The sequence below is a fragment of the Pinus tabuliformis genome, chromosome 6 (assembly GCF_031772625.1).
Source record: "Pinus tabuliformis cultivar Carrire ecotype Pingquan chromosome 6, CPIR1, whole genome shotgun sequence".
Taxonomy (NCBI): domain Eukaryota; kingdom Viridiplantae; phylum Streptophyta; class Pinopsida; order Pinales; family Pinaceae; genus Pinus; species Pinus tabuliformis.
This window is the reverse complement of record NC_142292.1, coordinates 1543618030-1543637730: the sequence shown is the minus strand read 5'-3', so window position 1 is coordinate 1543637730 and position 19701 is coordinate 1543618030. Positions and strand designations below refer to the sequence as shown.

Below are 19701 nucleotides of genomic sequence, written 5' to 3'. Positions count from 1 at the left end.
TTCTGTTTAAAACTGCGTGATATTCTCTTTAAAAGAAAGTCTGTGATTAACTCTAGATGCTGGGTTTGTTCACTTTCTACCTGTTCTTTCTTCCAGGCCAGAGCAAAGGTTTTTATGGTTCTTTCACAGAGATGTGTTTTCAACCTAACTCAGTTTTCTTTCACTTACTTAATAGAATTATTCTTTCTAATTTAATTCGCAGTTTCTGTTCAGTCATAACTTAACATAATTCGACTGCATGCACAATTTATTATAACATGATCATACATACCTGTTCTGAGGCAAACCTCGTAATGTGGTTGTCAAACCTCCCGACCGTAGGAGGGTCCTTCTCGACCTTCCACCCCCAAGCAATCTGCAAGATTCTTGTTGTCTTCAGTCTTCTGGCACCGCCAGTATTACGCTATCTGGTCCTTACCAGACATAGCGGTCTCAGGGAGCTCTCTGCTTCCCCACATACGCTATCTGATCCTCACCAAACATAGCGTTTTTCTGCTGCCTCATGGCATTTTTTTCCATCTTGTTATCTGGTCCTTACCAGACATAGCAACCACTTTTTCCTCAATGAAACTCAACCACCATCTGAAAGTAGTTAGGGTTTTCCCACCCTTTCTGGCAGATGTCATATCCTGATTCTAATACCCCTTTGGGGGAAAAATCTATATCATTAACAGTTGGTTTATTTCCAAGCCATACTTGTTGATACCAAGTAATTATAGTTATATTTAATTGTAACAGTAACCACAATAGTAATTAACTAGTTTTACCAACATAACCATAAACAATAGTTAAATTTACTGTTTCAATTTAAACATTAACAATTAACTGGGGCGTTACATCTCCCCCTCCTGAAGCTCAACATCGTCCCGATGTTGTTCACCCATAAACAGTTCAGGGTAATTTACTTTCATGTTCTGTTCATCCTCCCAGGTGGCCTCTTCGGGCCCAAAGTGCTGCCATTGCACTTTAACCTGGGAGATGACTCGCTTCCGCAGCACGACCCTTCTCCGATCTAGTATGCTCACCGGCTCGACTAGAAATTCTCCTTCCGGTTCCACCTGAAACATACAACAATCTGGTCAGTGTTTTCCTGGCAAATACTTGCAATTTTAAGCTTCCCACAGCATTCACATACCTGTATGTCCTGCCAGCTAATTATGTGTTTAGGGTCGTAGACATATCTTTTTAAAACTGACACGTGGAATACATTATGGACCCGGATATGGCTGGGTAGGGCTAGCTGATAAGCTACCGGCCCTACTCGAGCTAAAATCTGAAAAGGCCCACAGAAACGGGGTGCCAATTTGGCACACCCATTCCATTGTAACGCACTTCTCCTTGCTCGAATTCTAACATATACATGTTCCCCCACTTGGTATTCCTTAAAGGTCCTTTTACGATCTGCAAAACTCTTCTGTCTGTCTTGAGCCACTTTCAAGTTAACCCGCACCCTCTTAACCATTGCCTCCATTTCTTTTAACATATCGGGACCCAACACAAGTCTGTCTTCCGGCCCACTCCAACTGGATGGCGTGCGGCATTTCCTGCCATAAAGTACCTCAAAGGGGCTCATCTGTAAAGATGCATGATATCCATTATTATAAGCAAACTCCACTAGATGCAAATACTCTTCCCACCGAGTGGGTTGTTGCATCACATACGATCTCAACATGTCCTCTAGCACTTGATTCACCCGCTCAGTTTGTCCGTCAGTCTGCGGATGGTATGCGGTGCTAAAATTTAACTGAGTTCCCAGTCCTTCAAACGGGGTCCTACAAAACGTTGATGTAAATTTGACATCGCGATCGGATATTATAGTCTTTGGCAGCCCGTGGAGCTTAAATATATTCTGCATAAAAATATTTGCGATTTGGGCTGCACGATATGTAGATTGTACCGGTATGAAGTGGGCTGTCTTGCTAAGTTTGTCCACTACAACCATAATAGAGTCATTGCCCTTCTTAGACTTCGGTAACCCTGTAATAAAATCCATAGTAATAACTTCCCATTTCCATTCTGGTATGGGTAATGGTTGTAACAAACCTGCGGGGTGTTGATGTTCAGCTTTAATTAGCTGACATTCTATGCATCGTGCCAGATATTCCGTTACGTCCCTTTTCATGCCTGGCCAATGATATTCCTTTCGAAGCGAGGTGATTAACTTTTGATAACCTGGGTGTCCCGCATAAGGACTTTTATGATTCTCATCCAGAATTTTCCTCTTAATATCACCTTGGTCAGGTACACATATTCTTTTCTTGTAACGTAAAAGGCCTGCCGCGTCCAACTCATAACCTTGTTGCATGATATGGGTGTTTGAATTCTGCACAAGCTGTTTCTTTTGCTGGAGGATTTGATCTTCCTCAACCGCCTTTATAATTTCTTTGCTAAGGGTAGACCGTCCTTCACTAAAACCTATTTCATAAAGACAATGTGCTTTTCGGCTTAACGCATCTGCCACCTGGTTCTCTTTTCCTTTTAAGTGTTTGATTTCAAAATCAAAGCTGCCCAAAAAGTCCACCCACCTAGCTTGTCTAGCATTCAAAGTTGGTTGGCTTAAGTAGCTAGTTAAGCTGTGATGATCTGTCATCAGTAAAAATTTTCTTCCCACCAGATAATGGCGCCACATTTTCAGCGCATGTACAACAGCAGTGAGCTCCAGATCATAGGCTGAATACTTCTGTTCATGTTCCTTCAATTTTCTGGATTCATACGCGATCACCTTCCCCTCTTGCATCAGCACTCCTCCTACACCTTCTTTACTGGCATCCGTGCAGACTACATAATATTTTTCCGGATCTGCTATGCTCAGCACGGGTGCAGTAGTGAGCAAGTGTTTAAGTCCCTCAAAGCTCTGCTGACACTCCGCTGTCCACTTAAAAATTTTTCCTTTCTTTTGCAAGGAGGTGATGGGGTATGCAATCCTGGAAATTTTTTCCACGAACCGCCTATAATATCCAGCCAGCCCCATGAAAGATCTGATATCAGCCATGTCTTTTGGTGTTGACCATTCCATTATGGTTTTAATTTTTTCAGGGTCTACAGCAATGCCTTCCTCGGTGATGATGTGCCCCAAATACTGGATCTGCTTTTTATAAAAGTCGCATTTGCTAAATTTCCCATATAACTGATGTTCCCGTAGAGTTTGTAGCACAAGTCTGAGATGCTCTTCATGTTCTTTAATATTCTGAGAGTATATCAGTGTATCATCAATAAAAACTAAAACGAATTTATCCAAATATTGATGGAAAACACTATTCATCAAGCACATAAACGTTGCAGGTGCGTTAGTCAACCCAAAAGGTAGTACCACAAACTCATAGTGTCCATAACGGGTTCGAAAAGCAGTTTTGGCTACATCCTCTTCCTTAATTCTAATTTGATGATAGCCAGATCTCAAATCGATCTTTGAGAATATCGTCGCCCCTTTCACCTGATCAAACAGTTCATCGATTCGGGGTAGTGGATATTTGTTTTTCACTGTCAATTTATTTAGCTGGCGATAATCTACGCACATCCGGAGTGTTCTGTCCTTCTTCCTAACAAATAGCACTGGGGCTCCCCAGGGAGATACACTGGGACGGATGTATTTCTTGTCCAACAGCTCCTGCAACTGCATCTTTAATTCGGTTAATTCTGGCAGACTCATCCGGTATGGTGCTCGAGATACTGGGGCTGCCCCAGGCACCAGTTCTATAGTAAAATCCAAATCTCTTTTAGGGGGAAATCCTGGTATTTCCTCAGGAAACACATCTGCAAATTCCTGTACTACCGGTATGTTTTCCAATGCATTATCTTTATCTTCAGATTTTGCATGACCCACTTGAACTGCATATACTTGACACTTTTTCCGGATGCACTTAGCCAGTTGTGAAGCAGTAATCGATCGAATTTGAACTGGCTTCAGAATGCCTTAAATTTCCTGTTCATTTCCCATTTCATCCCGATAGGAGATTGTCTTGGTTTTGCAGTTTATTATGGACCATCGTCTTTACAGCCAGTCCATTCCAATTAACACATCATAGGAGCCGAGAGGAAGTACATTTAATTCCGCTGTCATGGTCTGTCCAGCTATCTTTAATGGACAGTTGCTGACCTTGGCCAGCACCCGTCTTTTGGCCCCGGTAGCTAACTGAACCAACCATGGACTCTTAAACTTAACAGATTGTAAATTATAGCTTTCCACTATTTTGGGGCTAACATAACTTAACGTAGCTCCTGAGTCTACTAAAACAGAAACAGTTCGATCAAAAATCTTACCTTCGAACTCTACCATCGTTGGCTGGTAATCAGCTTGATGGTCCTCAAGAGCAGGATTTATTCTTGGGACACCTGTAGAAGCTTCATAAACCTGGGACACCTGATCACTACCCTTTCGGTGAGGACAGTTCTTGATATAATGTGGCCCACCACAACCCCAGCACTGTACTGGCGGTCTAACTGCCCCCTCATTATCACTTCTGCCCGGCTGCTCACTATATTTGGGCTCATTAGGTGGTTTCATTCTGAGTGGATTTCTAGGCTGACTCCTACTGCTAGGCCCCTTTGAAACTCCTTTACTGAAATTGCCACGAGTTCCCTTAGTTCCCATGGGTGTTCTGCTGCCTTTTCTATCCGCCCAACGCTTTCCAGAGCTATCTCCCCTTTGTTTATTCTGCTGATAGCATATTCTAGCTTTCCGAATTGCTTCATCCATGGTCTTCGGGTTATCAAATTCAATCCTTTCCCGCATTGTTTGGGGTAAACTGCTAACAAACCGCTGCACTTTTGCCTTTTCCTCCCGAATATATGGTACGTAGTGGAGCAGGGATGTAAATTTGGTAATGAATTCGTCCATGGTCTGCTGCCCAAGACGCAGATCATGGAATTCCCACGCTTTTTCATCGTAAAAGCGTTCAGTCAAGTATTTCTCCTTGAAGTATTTCTGAAAAATATCCCAAGTTATATCCTGTTCGCTCACTCCCCGCACCATCTTAACTTCCTCCCACCATAATGTAGCTTTGGCCTGTAGCTGGAAAATAGCCAGCCGTGCCTTAAGATGGTGGTCATATTCGTAAACTTGGAAATATTTGTTCATGTTTATTAGCCAGGCTTCTGCAGCCTCCTCGGACTCCCCATCAAAATGCGGCGGCTTAATCTTCCGGAACTCTCCCTGTAGCTCTATCCGCTGCCTTTTTGAAGTTTGATGCTCAGAAGCATTGTCAGATTTCTCACCTCGAGCCTCTGCCCTGCCCTCTGTTTCGTCCTGATCAGTATGGTACTCTAGTTCTTCTGATACATGCTTTTGCTCCGGACTGGGGTTAGGCTGGTGCTGGTTTTGTTTATCTGATAAACTTTTCAGAATCCTCTCCTGTTCCATGGTCAATCTGGTATTGTCCTCTCGTAAACGAGCCATCTCGTTCTTCAGTTCTTGAACTGTCTCCAGTATGGTCAAGTTGGTGCTGCGCGTCTCCTCCCCCAGCTGCACCCAAATCTCAGGATTTCCCTGAGGGTGATTGACGCCACCTGGTCTGTCCACATTTCCATGAGGAGCACTGCTCGTTCTCCTCATTTTGCTGTCACCTGTTCAAGAGATTAGTTTTCTTTCCACAGATGTTACATGCAATATATCATGGGATAATCCTTACTTGCTAATTAATCATATCAGCTTCTCAGTTATGGCTTGCCCGAGGTCACAGAGTTGCAACCTCGCTCTGATACCACTTGTAACGACCTACCATAAAAAAAAAAATTATTTACTTGTATAACAGTAACAACATATGAATATTTTAATGACAAGTAAAATTTGTGATCACAACGTTTAACATACACGGCAATGAATATCTAAGATTTTAACCTTGGTATTATTAATACATGGACAGGATTGAAGTTAGCAATACGCTTTGAAAACATTAATAATACGTTTAATTATTTGTGTTTATCCCACACCATGACTCGAGAAGGATCCATTGGTTCGCTGGAATACGCTTTACCCTTTTCATTGATTAAATGATTTGGATTTTTATTTAATTCTCGTCCTGCGGCCATACGAATTATCATTATGAGTTTTTCAGTGTCAACTGTAGTTATTTTTGCCAGCATCTTTCCAGCAAATCTAACTTAGGATAATGATGATATATTTGGCTCTGATGAACGCTATCCGGTCACCGCTCCTTAACACGTTAATTTGTATGCTGCATCCTATGCCCATCTGGCATGGTGCCATGTGAAGGCCAGCCAGCTGGCTTGAGCTACGGCTTACAGGTCTGCTACCCCATCCCCGGCGCCGTCGGCAGTTAGTGCATCTCGTAAAAGGCACGTATGGGCCATGTGACAATGGAGTCCGTGCCATTTCACCGATGGTGGAGATGGAGTTGTCCAAATCAATGGTCGATTGTGGCCGGGAGTGGAATAGAAACCTTAAGAGTTTCCCTCGTCTGCATTTGGCAACTTGCCGCTCATTTCCGCAGAGTTCTGATTCCTGGTGTCCTCAAGCGTTTCGCCTTGACTCCGAATTGATTTCTTCATATTGTTCACGGTGGAAATGAAGGACCACCAACCAGCCTCGGCCATGGTAACCTCGCCTCCTAACTCACAGCACGTTATTCCTTAAAATATATATATATATTTTTTCCTTACCTGTTACTAGATAAGAGTTGGGTTCTCGTTCTTTTTTCTTTACTCATGTCTTTTCTGGTTTTCCCTCCATTACAGGTACAAGAAAAAAAGCCGTGGCCAGCGCGGGGTGAAAACACTGCTCTTCCTTTCTCCTTCCTGCTTCCGGTAAGAGGAACAACGCCCTAATCTTGAATAAGGGAGTTTCTGAGAGTTTCAATCCGCACTGGACATGCTGCCGAGGCAACTCTCGAGCTACTGTATCCGTTATTGTTATTCTGAGTTTCTTGTCTTAATGGTTAGACGGGAATCCCGTTCGGGTTTTCCGTGGTATTATTTGTGTACCCCCCCGAGTCGCTACAGCGACCAAGACTTATCGGGCTGTGCCGTCACATGCATTTTCTGTTTGATAGTTTTGGAACAGAGCCGAGGGTTAAACCCTGCGGCGAACCCTCATATTTAAGAGGATTAAGCTATTGTAATTTTACTTTGACTGGTTAATGGTTATATATATATATTCAAAGTGGGTATTTTTCCTTGTAATGTTCCTTTAAAGTTCTTGCTGGTTATTACCGATATCTCTTTTATTTTCAATATTATAGCCTTTCAATGAATTTCTACTAAATTTAATCGCTTACAGCATTCCTGTAAATCGCTATTTATAGTGGGAGTTATCATTCTGAGTTTGCATGCTGTTAAAAGGTTACATTTATGGTTTGAAGTCTCCGTTTACATATGTATATCATTGTTTGTTTTAGCGACGAACCGTCGGCTCCCTACCCCGTTCCTTCCGGCTTCTGCCGACCATCTCATAATGGTGCTCCTCTTGTGAGGTAGGGCGTAGGTACGGGGTCAGGGTTTGAAAACGGGTCTGAACCCATTATGCATATTTCAGGTACTACTACTTCTGTATTTTACGACTGTTGAAACAGTTACCTTAATGGTACATGGTTATTTACTTTGTCGACCTGTTATTAATTGTTATCTACTTCATCAGCATGTTATTAATTTCTCTGTTTATATGGGTTCGTTGTATGAGTAAGTGATACAGAGTTCTGTAATATCCTTACTGGGTTCTCATACTACGTTATTTGCTTTCCAGGAATAGGTCCTTTCTGTTTACAACCGCCCGATATTCTCTTTAAAAGAAAGTCTGTGATTAACTCTAGATGTTGGGTTTGTTCACTTTCTGCCTGTTCTTTCTTCCAGGCCAGAGCAAATGTTTTTATGGTTCTTTCACAGAGATGTGTTTTCAACCTAACTTAGTTTTCTTTCACTTAATTAATAGAATTATTCTTTCTAATTTAATTCGCAGTTTCTGTTCAGTCATAACTTAACATAATTCGACTGCATGCACTATTTACTATAACATGATCATACATACCTGTTCTGAGGCAAACCTCGTAATGTGCTTGTCAAACCTCCCGACCGTAGGAGGGTCCTTCTCGACCTTCCACCCCCAAGCAATCTGCAAGATTCTTGCTGTCTTCAGTCTTCTGGCATCGCCAGTATTACGCTATCTGGTCCTTACCAGACTTAGCGGTCTCAGGGAGCTCTCTGCTTCCCCATGTACGCTATCTGATCCTCACCAGACATAGCGTTTTTCTGCTGCCTCATGGCATTTTTTTCCATCTTGCTATCTGGTCCTTACCAGACATAGCAACCACTTTTTCCTCCAGGAAACTCAACCACCATCTGAAAGTAGTTAGGGTTTTCCCACCCTTTCTGACAGATGTCATATCTTGATTCTAATACCCCTCTGGAGGAAAAATCTATATCATTAACAGTTGGTTTATTTCCAAGCCATACTTGTTGATACCAAGTAATTATAGTTATATTTAATTGTAACAGTAACCACAATAGTAATTAACTAGTTTTACCAACATAACCATAAACAATAGTTAAATTTACTGTTTCAATTTAAACATTAACAATTAACTGGGGCGTTACAATTATTTTGTTTAAAAACATCAAATTCCAACAATACTATATTAAAAAATATCAATTAGCTCATACCTTAAAATAAATTTAAAAACACTTATTATATCAATAATATTTGCAAAGAGATTAATTTTTACTAAACTGAGATCAATTTTAGAATAAAAAAGTTAATACAGAATAAATTTCAGCTCATACAACTTAGTTATTCAATTTATTTTATATGTAATTTTTGCAAATGATATTGTATAAAATCATTATAAAAACACATAGTAATAATTGAAAAAATATTTAAAACTTTATCGTAAAAAATCCAATGGAAAAAATATTTTCTAAAAGATATATTTCCTTCAATTTATGACAAAGCTTTGTAGTATAATTTTTAGATATTATACAAAACTTACTCATCCAACTTATTTTATGTGTAATTTTTTGAGAATATTGTGTAAAGTCCTTGTAAAAACACATAATAATAATTGAAAAACATATTTAAAAGTGTGGCATAAAATATCAAGTCGACTACTTAATTTCTATCACATATATTTTTTTTTTTTTTATGATGAAAGGTTTGTAATATATTTTTTAAATATATTGAATAATTGTTCTTGCAATGTGATGTTTTAATTATTTTTATTGTTGAAATATAGTTTATGAAAATTTGTGATATTAAAATATACATTCGACATTATTGCTTACAAAGAAAATCATTATATATATATATATATATATATATATATATATATATAACTTTAAAGTAATTATGAAAAATTGTCACTTCCATTTATATATTCCATAATGATGTTTACAAAAAAATCATAGTTATTTATAATGTTATAATATATTAAAAATGTTTATTAATAAGAATTTATATTATTCTTTTAACCAAATTATAATATCCAACAATTCAATATCATAAAAGTACATTAACAATAAATTTAAAAGCATTTATTAAATTAATAATATTTACAAAAACCATAGAACATCATCAAATTGAACAATAGTTTTAATATAAACAAGATAATATAGGACATTCATCTCATTTAAATTTTGATGTTATGTATCTGTAAAATCACTATACACACAAAGAGAAATACAATGAACAAATTACATAACATAAAAAATAAAATAAAAAATACAAACATTGAAAATTCTGCTTGTAACTAATTATAAATTAATTTTTAAATGGTATATTTATTTCTATTGTATTTTATTGTAAGAGTTTTGCGATATGTTTTGTAAATGTGTATGGAATTATTGTACTTAAAACAAATCATAGTCATAATCATTTGTGATGTTATAATTATTTGTATTGTTGAAATATTAATTAAAAGCAACTACAAAAACATGTGATTTTTTAATTGTATATTGAAAGGTGGTGCTTACAAACAAATCCATAATCATAATTATTTGTGATGATGTCATCAAATTTATAGTTTTAAAATATAATGATTAAAAATATTCATGAAAATATAATTTTACTTAAAAAAAATTAACAAATAATAAACTTCAACAACTCAATACCATAAAATTTTATTAACATCAATTATAAATCTTGATTGTTCAAATACATATTAACTTAATAATTAATATCAATTTATTTAAAGAAAATATTATTATTTTAAAATTATTTTTATAATATATAAATTTGTTAAAAAAATAAAATAGAGAAACGTAACTCAGAAAAACTTATTTCTCGCAAATAACCATAATCATAGGCATTCCTCATAGATAACTTTGAGGACTCAAGAAAATGTTTGCAAAACCCTTCTTTAAAAATAAATACTAACTTATTGATGTAATGTTTGAGCATTTACAAATAATAAAAAAATAAAAAATACATTTTGCATCTACTCCATTTTCCATCTCAATCATGTAAACAAATTTAAAAACATAAAGTTATACTACTCCATTTCTCATCTCGATCCGTGTAAACAAATTTAAAAACATAAATTTATACTATTAACCGTACATGATTAGATAGAAAACATTATATTAAAAAAAAGAAAGAGGATATAATAGAATTGAAATTGAAGAGAAAAATTTGTCCACAAAGAATTCAAAAAAGTCTTGAATACACTACATTTATCAAAAACATAAATACGTGACATCATATATTATTAACCGTGCATGATAATAGATAAAATAAAAAACATTGTGTTATAAAAAAAGAAAGAGATTATGATAGAATTGAAATTAAGAAGAAAAATTTGTTGGAGGCACTACCAATATCGAAAACCTAAATACTTGATATTATAAATCACTGTAAAAGAAGAACACAAAATCAAATGAACCCTAACCTTTCTCCCTGAAATAGCAGATTCCAATCCCTTCCGAATTCATTTCTTACGACCTACCAAGAAAAGGCGAACACAGACTCCTATAACATACAATCAAGCATGTGAACATGTGTAAGGAACCCTCCACCACTCTCACCAAACATTGAACGCCATTAGATTCTTTGCACATTGAGCATAAAAACAAAAAATACATAGATGTAACTAATGAGCATTTCTAAAATGATGGCAAAAGTATTTAGGATTGTGTAATATTATTCAGATGACTGATAGAAAAAATTATTTGAGCCAGGGATTTTAAGATTAAAGTGAAATCTATTTATTAAATGCCTCAAATATAAATGGATTGTACGAGCTGATCCAATTCAAGTCAAGATCCCTCAACACCACCATTGGCCTTCCCACTTCTGTAACATTGCATCCATCCATTCAGCATTACTTTACAGCTAGTCCCTGCATTACATGCATTGAACGTTACTCTACGACTTTGAAACTATTACCTTCAATGCATGAGTCATAGTTGCTTACAATGTTTTCCTTACAAAGTTCAACATGATCATATAAATTTTTATACTAAAAGAAATTAGGCTTATCACAGGGAGGTGGTTTATTCAATATCAGGATTCCATCTTCCCAAGCCCGGGAAGGTATACATGTGAAATAATTCTTTGATAAATATGTAATATTTACTTTTTTTTTGTTTACATTTAAGTATCAAACAAATATAACAGGAAATACCTCATGGATGACACACTAGACAACAGTTATTAAAATTGGTAAGCATAGCCATTCTTGACACAAGAAAAGAGAAAACATAAAAAAAAAAGCATAGCCATTCTTGACGCAAGAAAAGAGAAAATAAAAACAAAAGCACACTCAGATCTGAAAACCCAAAAATCTCGTCTACTCTACTCGCCGCTCATTTTCATACCTGTCGAGTCTGTTCATATAATCATAGATACACCCACTCCTATTCCACACATATCAAATATCCAGTGGACTCGGCCACTGTCAAATGCCACAAATATAAAATATCCAGCGGACTCAGCCCCTGTCAAATTCCACAAATATCAAATATCCAGCGGACTCAACCCCCAGCCGCTCATCTTAGTAGCTGCATATCACAAAAATGATCTCTTAAAATTTTCAAATCGACCCAAACGGTTAGGATTTTAGCTTTTCGATTTTATTGTCGTTAAATCCTTATATGTAATTTTTAGTTTTAGAAAGATTCAACTGCTACCGATCTCCTTATTAGTATATTTTTTATTTTTAGAAAGTATCACCAGTCTTGTTCTCTATTCTATGGCCGCTTTTTTTGGTTATCAATCTTTTTCGGAGCTTTCTCCGTGGTGGCCACATCGGCATGTGTACAACTCCCCATTAGCCTATAATGATCGCGTTATGTGTTATTAGTGCCTGGTTTAATGATGTCTGACATCTTAAATGAGATGGATATCATGACTGACACGCGTTCACCAGAATCCCATGGGTTTGATGTAAATCGATGCACTAGTCCTCACTCCTGCCCGTTAGGTGTAAATTACATCATAAGCCACTGTAAAAAGGCACTTCTTAGAGACCATGCACTAATTCTCTTCTAAACATTGAATTACCAAATGGGTCCCAATGCAGGCGTTCGCTCTTCTTCAGCGCTTGCATGCGCATCTACAAACTTTAAAACATGAACATTTTTAAGTGCATACCAATAACCATGGAAATAACATGATTGGTTTTATTTAAGGGAATGTTTTTAACAACAAAATAAAAGATATTAGTTTATCTAAAATTATATTTATTGACAAAAGAAAATTATAAAATTTAAAGTAGCATTCATGGTTGTCTGGTGTACTCATCCACGGTTCGGTTATATTGTGAGGTAAATTTTAAATTAATATAAATTATATGATTTTCTTATAGATAAAGTTGAGAGTAAGACCTAGAATTGTTAAGAGTGAGAAATCATTTGGGTAACTAAACCAATGACAATCACAATGTTATTTGAAGTTATAATTCTTTTCAAGTTACTGCTAGTATAAGATAGATTGTTCTCATCTTTGCAGTGATAAATTATATCAAAAGTACATGGATAAATTATGTACAAACATTTTTTTTTAGCACAAGTGGAAAAAAGTTTAGGATATTTTTGAATATTAAATAAAATCTTTGAGGCAGCTCAAAATAATTTTTCTAATTATTAAGAATAATTTTTCTAATTATTAAGAATAATTTTTTTTTTGTGGATTGGATTAAATCTTACAATTTTATGGATGGCTTATATTTTGGCTTATTTGTCATCTAATTTTGGATTGATTATAAAAATAATTCTTTATTTTAGATGACATATGTTTTTTTTCAATTAATTATAAAACTACTAAAGAATTATTCATTCTCAAAAAATCTTAGTTAATCACCTTCATCTACACTCTCTACTAGACTCTTTGGCATAGTAATGTTCTGTTATTATGTTTTGTTCCACCTTGACCGTTAGAATTTCTATGTGAGCTGGTTTATATGTCACCTGGCTTAATAATTTATTATCTATTACTTCACCTAATTAGATAAACAGACTAAAATGATGATTATATATCCCAAATGTCAATAGGCCACTTTTGTTTTCCTTTAGCGTCATTTAAAGTTGGTAATTAGAATTTTGTTTATCATTTAATAAAATTAACATTTATTTATATTATTAAAAAATGTGAATAAAATTATTTAAGTGATAAATTTTACAATTTCCATTTTAGTACGGATAAAATTTACAATTTTAGTTTCATTTGTTTCTTATAAAATTTTACAAATGTTTAATCAATTATATAATTTAACAATTTAAAGCAATATGCAAGTGTTTAAAGTGATTAAAAACGTTTAATGAATAAGATTTTAGGTAATCAATAGAATATCGCAAATAACCAAGTCTTAGTATATAGATTTACTCAAAATAATTTAATAAACTAGTATACCTATTTATCTTTGAATATGATATGTAAAACATTTAATCATTACAGTGATAATAAATAAAATCTACATTTAAAATAAATCTTTTATAGCATTTTATTGTATATCTTAAATGTCAATGTATAGAATGTAGTTATGTTTTGGATAGAATGAACCAAATTAAAAATGGATAGATTATGTATTGATTTGTTAATTGTTATTGATTTGTTAATGTTTTTTCTAAATTTAATAATAAACAAATTGATTTTAAGATATTTTTTTAAATGATAAACATTTAATTCAAAAACTTTAAATTCAAAAATCCCAAATCTTTTCTCTTTCTATAAAATAAAGTCAGTTATAAAAATAAAAATTACATGTATTGATGTTTTAAAATAAATAGATATAAAAATTACATGTATTGATGTTTTAAAATAAATAGATATGGATCAATTCAATATATAAAATAAATTAGTCATGATGAATATATTTATTGTGAATTATTTTAATGAATTTCTTCTATTATAACTATTTATAAGTGCTTATAATGGAATAAATTCTATCATAAAATAAAATATTTATAATGGGATAAATTCTATCATAAAATAAGCTCAACCTTAAAAATCATCTAATAAAATTAATAAATAGATTTATTGAGAATACTTTTATTTGCTTTTTTTAATAATAATCACTGATTATAAAATAAACAAATTGACCAATTCTTTTTATTTATTTATTATTATTATTTTCAATTATAGATTCTATCATAAAATAAGCTGATGTTAAAAATCATATAATAAATTTAATAAATAGATTTATTGAGAAGACTTTTATTTGTTTTTTTCATAATAATTATTGATAAAAAAATAAACAAATTGACCAATTCTATCTTTTATTTATTATTATTATTATTTTCAAATCTAATAATTACTAATTTTTATTTTCAATTTTTCTAATTTATAAAATATTAACTCTATTAAAAATATTCTTTAAAAAAATACTAAAACTCTCACTCCTCCACAAAAAAAACTCACCATTAAAATAAAATTAGAAATAGACACATTTTAAATAGCCTATTTATAGGTAGAGCTACACATGAGTTCAAAAAAATTAAAAACCCTTAATAAATAAAGTCACCTTATCTACTTGAACTTTTAAATAGGTCTATTAATAAACAAATTAAGCCCTTCACAAATAGATATATAGAGAGGATTCATTATAACAAGGCTGAATATTTATAGAATTTGAAGCATTTTAGCCACATGGAAAATTTCCATGTACTAATGTGAGATATATAAATATTCCATTATTCCTATGTTTGGAGGGATAGTTTAATCTTGGTTTAATCTAAACTTCAATACTATTCTTTCATTTATGGATATATTGGTCCCTTTGAGTATAGAGAAGTCACTGGGCCATTTAAATTTTATGGGTATGCCCCATTCCTCTTCAATGCTAATTTTAAGGGATAAAACCAAGTATGTGGATTTTGTCCATACTATAAAAGATTTACCTCGTGATGAAAATATGAAAACTTATTTCCATTTCCTTTGAGTCTAGAGAGAGGTGGAAACATTTGAAAGGGTTAGAGTATAGAAGATTCCCTACTCTAGAAAATGTCGAGATTGCAGAGACTCATGGGTAGGAAAAACTACAAATGAAGGCATTGTATAGGGGTTCGTTGACACCAGCAATCACACAGGCCTCATATCCCCAAGGTCTAAGAAAACAATGTTGTCCAAATTATAATTATTGCATATAAAAAAAACATACTAACATGGGAGCATATACAAGGAACTTGACCTTTATTTGACCCATAACCAAATTCAAAACTACATGTCTCCTTCCATGCCTATGGTGAGGTGCCTAACATCATATTTTAAGAAAAAAAATCCCACAGCAAACACCCCTCACAAAAAGAAAAATCAAAACTGAAACCTTTGTTTTCATCAAGCCTTCACCTTTTAGCTTCTTCTGCAAAAAAATGACCAAATTTGTGCATGGAAGCACAAGATTTCAAAGGAAAGGGCTTGATTATAATATCTCATTTGAAAGAGTTTATCACTCCATGGAAATTCTCGGGATGCCAGGACAGACCCTAAATCGCAATGGTGGCACTAGATGGAAGACCAACACATGGAGGAACCCTAGGCACCATCTTCCTCCTCCAAATTATTTCATACATTTAAGAATAAAACGAATGGTTAAATAATTTTAGATCTAAAGGAAATTAACCTTCATAATAAGGAATATAGTATTTTATTAGATTTGTTGTAACAATCTATACTGGCAGAATATTCATGACAGTTTCCATATCAAAAATTAAGGAAACCTATACTCTCTAAATTACCTACCATTAAACATATTATACAAAATACTAGATCGAAGGAACGAAATAATGAAATCATATATTTTGCATCATTCTATAAATTATTTAGTGTTGTGATAGTGGATCACCTTTAAAGAGATAATTTTAGGAATTAATGGTTATGGATAAAATAATCATGCCCCCAAAGTACTAAAGGAAACCCCAAGCTAGTTTAGAGATGAGGAGAATACTAATATCTCTTGGATAAATGACCAATATTTTAAGAATATATTGCAATTCAAAGCCAAAACTAGAACATAGACTAAAACTAGGATTAGGACTAGGAACGGAGGTTGGAGACGAATCATAAAGACTATTATGATCCTACATTTCATATTGATGAAATAAAAGATCCCATATACATTATGAAAAAGATGCACAAGTCTAAATTTATATAATTTATGGGTAGCATTTGACATACACCAAATGATACATCACTGGGATTTCTATTCGACATATAGCTTGTTAGTGATATATCATTTGGTATTAGAGTAGTGTGTTCTTCAATTTTGTAGCGATTCAATAATATGTACGGATACACTCCGTTTATAATATTTAGTAATCTCTCACAAATATGAATCCACTGCCTCTACAAGGTTCAATGGTCAATTTACATGGAAAAACTTCCTCTGTAGGGTTTTATCATGAAGCAACAAGGAATATGGTTCTTGCTCTGTCAAGTCCAATAATATATTTCTCAATGGAATTCATTCCCCCAACTTAAATTTTTCATAAAAGGATAGAATTTTCTGGTGAAATAGAATGCATTATACCTTATTAAACTAAATAGTGGCATGCTTTCATATTTTGCAATGTATGATTGATTGCATAGTGACATAAAGGTCCTAAATTAGGATGAATTAATCATTATGGAATGCAACATATTACAAGAAAAGGGACACTACAAATAATTTCATTGGAGCATTATTTTGATGTCCATCTTGAAGAAATGGATTTCCAAGTTGAAGAAGTTTAACTAAATATAACTCAAGGTGTTGCATTGAGTTGAAGATATTAGATTTTTGTTAGTTCAAGGACCTAGAGAAATGTTTTTCCATATATATGTTTTTCTCATGTAAAGCATTCATTTCTATCTTGCCCTAGATCATTTTGTATTATGATGATAATAAAGGAACAAAATCTAGTTACATCCTATGGAGGAGCTTTTCTAAATATGCATGAAACCCCATTTTTAGGCCTGAAGTACTTAACCAAATCATCTGTGTTGTATATTCCTATGCACACTTCAACATATAAATACACAAAATGATGTAACACCCTCCTCCCACATCTACCCAAGTAACGAGCCAACTGGGGTAAATGTGTGATGAGAGGCTACTATGATTGGATTCAACCTCCTATTTGATGTTAAGGAAGTTGGAATAAACATAAAAACAACATACATACCTTCAACATCAGCTACATGACTCCTAATAACCATCCTAAACACGCAGGTAGATAACCCCTGGGTCCCACTAAGCTTTTAGGCCACTTGACCTCTAGATTCTCCCATGCTGTGGGCCTGACAATGTCCAAGAGGCTCTAGACTCTCTCATGGCAAGGCATGCCATCATCCAAGGACTATTTTTCTCAGTGTTGTGCCACCGCCCCCTAGATTTGAGCCAATTTTTCAGGCCCAGAGCCCAGGTCACTTCCCATAATTGAATGACACCTTAGTAACAGAAAGATAACATGGAAATATTCATGCAAATGAAAATACTTGAACAAGTCCTTAACAAGACCCCTATTAGCCATGATAGACAGTTCATCAAACATGTCACAAATATGTAATCTACATGCGTAAACAACATATTTAAGCATACGGGTCTCATACTTATCTGAAAGTTATTATGAAGCATTGTTCCCTTATATAATTTGTTGCATAATCATATACTAGCTCATAGATACATTTTTCATTCATTTACAAGTAAAAACATGATGAGAGCCATACATAGCCCCTGTCATAAAATAAGTATGAAATTATGCATATACGAAAGATAACTTTTGAATATGCACAACTTCTCTATATATACATATATATGGAAGACATTTTCTATATGTGTAAAACTCCTTATCTATGTGCATGAAGAGAATTTTTGCATATACAGAGGTTGAGAATATACGAAAGCCATATTTCATAAATGCACACTTCCACATTATGTGCATATACTGAAGTTTCACATAGACAAAAGCCAACTTTTATATGTGCAATTTTTTTCATATACATTAATATATATGGAATTGTACATATACGGAAAATGGATTCCATATATGCAAAATTCCATATCTCTGTTATAGAATATGCACATGAAAAGAAGCCATATATTGAAGCTATGCATATACAGAAGTTATCTTCCATATATGCCCACTTCCATATATATATATATATATATATATATATATATATATATATATATAGATAGATATAGATATATATATATATATAGATATATATAATATGCACATAAATGGAAGATGGTTTCCTTATATGTGTGGTTTTTATATGTGCACATATGTATGAAAGTGTGCATATATGGAATTCATCTTTTGTATATGCATGGTTGCATATATATATATATATATATATATATATATAGAGGTTGTTCATATACAAAATTCATGTTCTATATATGCATGCTTGTATACATAAGTGCATATATAGAAGTCACGCATATACATAATCCATCTGCTATGTATGCATGATTTTTTTTATATTCAAATCGGTCTCTTCCTTGGTATTTTGCATGCTTCTGAACTATATCACTTCATGCAGCTAGTGTGTTGGTTTTTAGTATTTTCCCCTTATTCATTGTTAATGTTAGTGAGTAATTGTGCATTTGGTCTATAACACTCTCTTTCTTGTGTATGTCTTAGTTAGTATCAAGTATTTGGTTCTTCCTCATGGCATTATGACACTCATTATGCTATTGTTATGTTCTTGTATCGTGTTTTGCAAGTCATCAATGAAGCGTTGATTTCATCCCCACTCGTCTCACATAGTACACTCAATCTCACACTTATCTCTGAATCTGATTTCCAAGAGAAAAAAAAATCAAATGGAACCTAAGTTGATATCCCGGATGGGGATCATATCCTAAATGGTGTGAGGTCTAATTCGGACTTAATACTAGGGAGACCCCCTAGTGTTGATGGATTATCCATTGTTTTCAAAAAAATTGGCTCTAGAAGGAGTTGTTAGCAGGTGGCACCACTTGAAGCTTGACACGTGGTAGTTAGTATAAGTGGTAGTTGGTACAGGTGGGAGTTTGTATACGAAGATTGATGCTTGGTAGTTGGTACATGTGGTATTTATTTCCTAGGAGTTTCAGATGGGCTCCATATGAAATCTCCTAGGAGATGGGACTAGGGTCTAAAATTTCATGACAACTGTTGTTTTGTTAGTTAATGAAAAGCGTGCCTAGTGGTCAGTTTTTGGGGTCATTTCTTACGTTTATATGTCAGGGACACATAGGAATAGACAACCTGGATGATATTTTTAAGCACTTCGGGCCTTAAAAGGGGGTTGTATGAATATTTCGCAAGGTATCTCCATATGATGTATTCAGAGTT

General features: G+C 34.2%; 1 long non-coding RNA gene across 1 annotated transcript; it reads left to right on the top strand.

Annotated features, from left to right (window-relative positions):
- The first annotated feature begins 6150 nt into the window (after positions 1–6150).
- LOC149264604 (uncharacterized) lies at positions 6151–7117 on the top strand. The gene is made up of 2 exons (XR_016250107.1): positions 6151–6553; positions 6694–7117. It is a non-coding gene; the product is annotated as an uncharacterized LOC149264604 (long non-coding RNA).
- The last annotated feature ends 12584 nt before the right edge of the window (positions 7118–19701 follow it).